The sequence below is a fragment of the Dioscorea cayenensis genome, chromosome 20, assembly GCF_009730915.1.
Source record: "Dioscorea cayenensis subsp. rotundata cultivar TDr96_F1 chromosome 20, TDr96_F1_v2_PseudoChromosome.rev07_lg8_w22 25.fasta, whole genome shotgun sequence".
Classification (NCBI taxonomy): Eukaryota; Viridiplantae; Streptophyta; class Magnoliopsida; order Dioscoreales; family Dioscoreaceae; genus Dioscorea; species Dioscorea cayenensis.
Window position 1 is genome coordinate 12,754,978 of NC_052490.1, and position 7,061 is coordinate 12,762,038.

The window sequence follows — 7,061 nt, forward strand, 5'->3', positions numbered from 1 at the left end:
TCCAGAGAGGATGATTGTTCAAACCTTTTACAACGGTTTGAACCCGAGTACAAGGCAACTCTTAGATGCGGCAGCAGAAGGTACCTTAGGTAGCAAGACCCCTGATGTGGCCCGTCAGTTAATTGAAGAAATGGGGTTAAACAACTACCAATGGAATGCTAGGGAGAAGAAAAAGGTGGCCAGTCTCCATGAGATAGATGCAGTAACTTCATTGGCACCTCAAGTGGAAAATTTGAGTAAGAAGTTAGATCTTCTAACTTCAAACAGAGTAGTGGTCATGACGAATTGCAACGGGTGTGGTGGAGGACATGCTCCCACCGATTGCCCGATCTCTATTGGTGATGTATCTTCGTTGGAGAATGTTGATTTGGTAGGTAATAGCATGAGACCTCAAGGAAACCCATATAGTAATACCTACAATCCGGGTTGGAAGAATCATCCCAATTTCTCATGGAGAAATCAGGGTCCACCAAAGGCCATGGGGCCACCGGGTTTCCAACCACAACAACAAACCCCGCATGTCTAAAACAGAGTTTTAGGTTTGGAAAGCCGAATGAATGATTTGGAGAAGGCCTTGACTAGATTCGTGCAATCTGCAAATACAAGGTTTGAATCAGTTGAGGATACACTTCGCAACCACACCGCCACTTTACATAACCTTGAAAATCAGGTGCGGCAAATTGCAAAGTCACTTTTTGAAAGGCCACATGGAAGCTTGCCGAGCAATACAGAGACCAACCCTAGAGAGCAAGTGAAGGCGATCACTTTGAGAAGTGTTCGTGAGGTTGAAGGTAGGCTTCCGAGTGAGATGCAAAAAGAACATGCACCCGAGGTTATAGAGGTAGAAGAGGGAACAAGCAAAGAGAAGGAGGTGGCACCCCCACCTTTCAAGCCAAGAATCCCTTATCCATATAGATTGAAAAATAACCAAGGGGATGAACAGTACAAGAAGTTCCTGAGTTTGTTCAAGCAACTCGATATTAATATTCCTTTTGTTGAGGCATTGGCCCAAATGCCTAAGTATGCAAAGTTCTTGAAAGACTTGTTGACCAATAAGAGGAAGTTGGAGGAGAGTGCTTCGGTGGTTCTAAATGCTTCATGCCCGGCGGTGTTGCAAAGGAACATGCCGAACAAGAAGAAAGACCCAGGAAGCTTCATCATTCCATGTAGCATTGGCAATATGGGTGAAGAAATGGCTTTGGCGGACTCAGATGCAAGCATCAACGTCATGCCATACACCTTCTTTCAAAAGTTAGGCTTGGGTGAGCCTAGACCCACTCGGATGACTTTGCAATTGGCGGACCAAACGGTGAGACATTCAAGGGGTATCATCGAAGATGTACTTGTCAAGGTGCACAAGTATATATTTCCTATAGACTTTGTGGTGCTAGACGTCGATGAGAATGCGGATGTACCCTTGATACTTGGGAGGCTGTTCTTACGGACTTCCAAGGCATTGATTGACATGGACGGCGGAGAGCTAACTTTGAGAGTTGGAGATGACAACCTCACATACCGCCTTGCTGAAGCCATGTGGCATTCTCTTGATTTTGATGATACTTTATACTTTCTAGACACTACTGATGAGATTGTTGATGAATATATGCAGGAAATGTACAATCCGGACCCGTACGAGGATTTGTTCGACCAAGAAGAGGATGATGAAGAAGTAATGATGCTTGGTTCGACGGAAGAAGTACCATCAACACCGGGGATCTTGAAGAAGGTGCTCCGGAAAATGAAGAGGGCTAGGAGACACCACCAGAAACGCTCCAAGGCTGTTGGAGACGTATGTGAACTGAAGAAGTTGGATGAACCATTGCTAGGTGGCCCCAAGCCTGATAATACACCCTCTACCTTCAAGAGATTGTGCTCATCATGCTTGCAAGTCATGGGTAAGAGGGAAACATTCATCTATGAGCCCCCGTGTGGTAAGACAAGGTATGTCAAGCTTAGTGATGTTAAACAAGTGCTTCTTGGGAGGCAACCCAAGTGTTTCCTATTTTTCTTAGTTGAATAATGTAGTGTTTGCATGAATAAATTGTTGAGTGTTGGTGTCGTGATTTTTAGATGCTTGTGGTGTGATTTTATTTGAGGTTTTGAGTATTCATCATGCGTTTTCATGTGAATTTGGCGAAGATGGGTCATTTGAGTTATATTTCATTTTTTTCTCTGGTAAAACTTGCATATTAGGGCAGGCTCTGAGTGTGCAAACATGTTTAGAAATTTTTTGCAGAGCCTATAGGTTTTTCAAAGGCATCCAGGCAAAGCGCACGGGTGTATGGAATTTCGACACGCCCGTGCATTTGCACTGCGAGCTCATCCAGAGAAGGCGCAGGGCGTGCGACGACCCCTGTGAACGACCATGCAAATATCGCATGCCCGTGGGTAATTTCCACACGGGCGTGTGATTTCCTGGAGAGTTTGCCAGATTATCGCGAGAGCGCACAGGGGCGTGAACTCGCCCCTGTGGGCGACCTTGTGAACTTCGCACGGGCGTGGATAATTTCCGCACACCCGTGCGAATCTCTGCAGAGGAGCTCTATCCATCCCGAGAAGGCATAGGGGTGTGCATTTGCCCCTGTGAATTGGACTTGTGAATGTCCACGCCCGTGTTGTATTTCCGCACGGGCATGCGGAACACTTAGGAATTTTCTAGGATGTCTAGAGAAGCCACAGGGGTGTGCGGCTGCCCCTGTGGGTCGGGCGCACGGGCGTGGGTAATTTCTGCATGCCCGTGCGGATGTACAGAACACCAAGAGGGGCGATGTCTTTTTAAAGAATAGCCGTTTCTCTTCTTCTTCACATCCTCCATTCTTCTGAGAGAACTCGCCCATCATTCTCTGACCTCTTAGCGCTGATTTGGTAGGATTTTCATGAGGTTTTCTGGCTGAATCTAAATTCGCTCATCTCAACTCATCGGTAAGCCATATTCTTGATTCTCTTCGTCAATTCATGATTTTCATCAGTGGATTTTTTTGAGGCTCGGCCGTCCGGTTTTCACACCCGGTGGATCCACACGGGCGTGCGGAAATTCCGCACGACCGTGTGGATTTCTGCAACATTAGTTAATCAACTTGTTTGATCGATCTCTTTTCAAATTTTGCAGATTATAGCACCTCGGTCGAAGAAGCAAGCTGATTAGTGGCCGCGTTAGTCACCGTCCGAGCATGAGAGTGTGAGTTTCACTATTCCAGAGCACTAGGCTCGTTTTGAGCGTTTGTCGAGACTGCGGTTTGGTCAGACTCAATTCCTTGATACGAGTATATCTACAGCAAGGAGATGAGTTTGAAGACGAGGTCGAGGATCTCGTATCAGTAGGTGGTTGGAGGCAGTTATTGACAATTAAAGAGCCAGCCATCCGAGAGCTTGCATTGGAGGTTCTGGCATCGTTCGAGTTTGAGAGATCTTACGCGAGTTTCGATAGCCTTGATGCCATTTAGTTAAGAGCACTTGGACACCACCATAGTTTGAGCATCACTAAATTTTCAGTTTTGCTTGGCTTATATGTGGAGGCGTTCACAGAAACTGAGTATTCTCAGTTACCGACAGATTATCCTCGAGCATTGACCCCCAAGAGAGCTTATCGCGCACTATGTGGTCATGGCCATTATGAGCCGGGAGTGTCCAAGGCCATGTCCCTTTCCCAACCTACATACCGTTATTTACATGCCCTCATGAGCATGTCGATGAATGGCCGTGGTGATAGCACGGGTGTGCTGAGCTGGCAGGAGCTTCTGTACCTATACTCGATGGTGCAATGTGTGCCGATTCACCTAGGACACATCATCGCTGAGTATATTAGACACCAGGGGCACTACGCTAGATTGGGAGCGATCTTCTCGGGCCCCTACATTATGAGATTAGTGTTGGGTATGGGTCTATTGGACATAGTTCGCGGGGTCGAGAAGACGAGTATACCAACTCCCCTGAGCCTAGAGACGATGAGATTGATAGGCATGATCCGCAGGGTTCTGATAGGGGTTTATGCTTTGGTGCTACCAGCTCCAGAGACAGCTGAGGATGAGGGAGATGATGCTGAGGCTTCTCATCCTGCAACCAAGAATTAGCCAACACCGATGGAGACTGAGGCACCTCTAATGGCAGAGGACGTACCCCCCCGTACATATATTTTCAACATCTAGAGCCCATGATCACTTTGAGAGGTTCGTGAGTGCTGTGGGGATGATACGAACAGAGTTAGCTGAGGCTCATACAGAGATTGTTGAGATTAGAGCTGCTCAGGTTGCTCAGTACACAGAGTTCATGGCACATTTTGATACACTACAACAGATCTTAGAGTGAGACGTCGCCTCATCATTTGTCTTGCGACAGAGGTCTCCTCAGGTCCCCTCAGCTCCTCCAGTATTTTCCTCATCACCTATACTAGCACAGGTGGATCCACCATGTACTTCCTCATCACCAGCAGTAGCAGAGGACCCAAAGCACGATACCGACATTTTATTTTATTTCCATTTCCTTACTTTTATGCACTTTATTTTGGACTTGTTCACTCAGAAAGGACTCTCCTTCTGAGTTTATTTTCATTATGCATCTCTAGTTGTATTCATTGTTCTATCTTTTATATACTCGAGTTATTTTGTTTTTATTGAGCTTCATTGAACCCCCTCGTGTATACGTGCAGATCATCTTGTCATCATGGGAATTGAGACTTTGTCATGGGCAGGGCCAAAGTGCTTCAGCACTTGGCCGTGTGAGCTTCACAACCGATTGGAACACTACTCCCAAGGATTTAGCTTCATCAAACGGAACACTAGGAGTAAGGGGAGTATTGTTTTGATTGCTTCTCACATATATATTCTTGATTGATATGCATTATGAGTGAGCTTTCATGTGTATATTGGGGACAATGTACAATTTAAGTGTGTGTGTGTGTGGGTGGGGGGGTTTCATAGTGCACACACCTTTTCTATTGTTCTTGATTGATATACATGCTCACATAGCCAATGGCGGTTCACCTTAGTTGCATTGATTGCATTCTTGAGTTTAGAAGAATTTTCAACATTGAATGCTTTCATGCTCTAGTTTTATTTGAATTTTCGAGGATTTTTGCCCGATTTACATTTGTTGCACTACTCACTCTTTAAACTCTTTTGGAAACTCATGTTCGATGTTAAAGGGACAAGTTATAGTTGTTTCTTGTGTTAAATTCTGAAAAAAAAAAGAAAGAACAAAATAGTTTTCTTGTTTATTGGGCATTTTGGGTGGAAAGAGCTACCACCTATGAAGTATGAAGCTACTATCATAAGTCGGATACTAGTTATGCCCTAATGAGAGAAAGAGCTATCTCATAGGATGAGTGAAAGCTACCACTCCACTCGAAAGAGCTACCACCTCGAAAGTGTGAAAGCCACATTAGCGGCCACTTGGGAAAGGGCTACCTTAGAGAATGTGTGAAGCTACTACCGTGTTTGAAATTGGTGTTGCTTTCTTGTTGTAGATAAATAAGTCCCTTATACATAGAGCTTTGAGAAGTATACTTTGGGTTAAATTGAGTGAGTCCACACACTTTCATGATTTCGGATTTGTTGTCATTTTTTATTCAAGTTTTTAGCTAGAGCTTCGATTTTTCATGTTTAGTGTTAAAATTTCCCTTACTTGTAGAATGCTCTCTTTGTATACATTGGTGAACCTAAGGCCAAGCACTTCCAATATTTCCTTCATCTATGCACAAAATGTTTAATTTTTCCTTGAGGACAAGCAATAGCTTAAGTGTGGGCTAGTTTGATTAGTGCTTGTGTGATATGAATGTGAAGCATTCTTTCCTTATGGTAAGCATTACCTTTCTCGGGTTTTTACACTAATATGTGTGTTTTTTATGTTACTTTTATGCATGTATGGTTGTGAGGCCGATTATGAAAGAAAGAAGCCAATGTGGATCATAATGCACCGATTTTTGGAGGAAATCTTGCTAAGGTCCAAACGCGAAGACATAGGTCGGGTGTGAGATGCTAGAGTGTGTGCCAACCTCCTCGTATTTGACTTAGCACAACCATTTAGAGGGGCACAAGGGCAGTCACACTCAAGCATTCTGACTTATGCACATAGAACTAGATCTCCATCAACTTATCTGTCATTGAAGAAGCAAAGCGATCCACGACGTGAACGTGTGCCCGTTTGCGTTACCTCGATGAAAGTATGGATTCGGGAAGTATCTCAGGTGGGAACTGTAGCAAAGTACTGTAGAAGCAATGTTCACAACCGGCCGAGAAAACTGTAGAACAGAGAATCCACACGCCTGTGTGGAAATTCCACACACCCGTGGGAAAAATCAACAGGGGCGTGTGGATCCCCGATTCCTGCCCTATTTAAAGCCAATTCAGCCCCAATTTTAGCATTCTTTTCTCAATTTTTTCCCTAACTAGAGAGAGGGCTTCTGCTAGGATTTTGAGAAATATTGGCTAGGGTTTGGGAGATGTTCTATGGCTCAAACATCGCGCATCGTTTGGAAGATGGTTATTGGGAGAGCTTTCGTCGGCACCAACCCAGTGAGGTGTATCCTAGGCCGGACGAAAGACCCTTAGCGACGAGTAGAGGACTCTCCACATGACCATCGACATGACTATCGAGGGTGTTTTCTATGGATTCATTGTTTTTACATTTTATTTCTTTGATTGTAATTTGCTCCATGAAGAGCTAAACCCCGAGTGGGTACTTGGGTATTTGTGAACCCTAGGATTCACTTCATTGAATCTCTTTATTATGCTTTCAATTAATTGATGTTTATTGTGAGTTCCAACCTTTAATGCTTGATTGTTTGAATACTCGCCTAGAATGACAGCTAGGGTTGCGAGTTCTTGTTGGTAACCTTGTGAGTGAGTGACACACCATGAGTGTTAGACAAAGGTAGGTTAGAGAGGGTTGAGAGGGTGAGTCGAGAGGTAAAGGAGCGTCCCCTTTCCCCTCTGATGTGTTAGATTCTACCTCCGTTGCTCGAGTTCTTTGCTTCCATAATAGAGTGAATGGTCAAAGGGATGACCTTCCGCTGGGGCTTAGTTGCGGGTGCAATGGAGTGAAGCGTAGTAGTGATCTTAGTATCT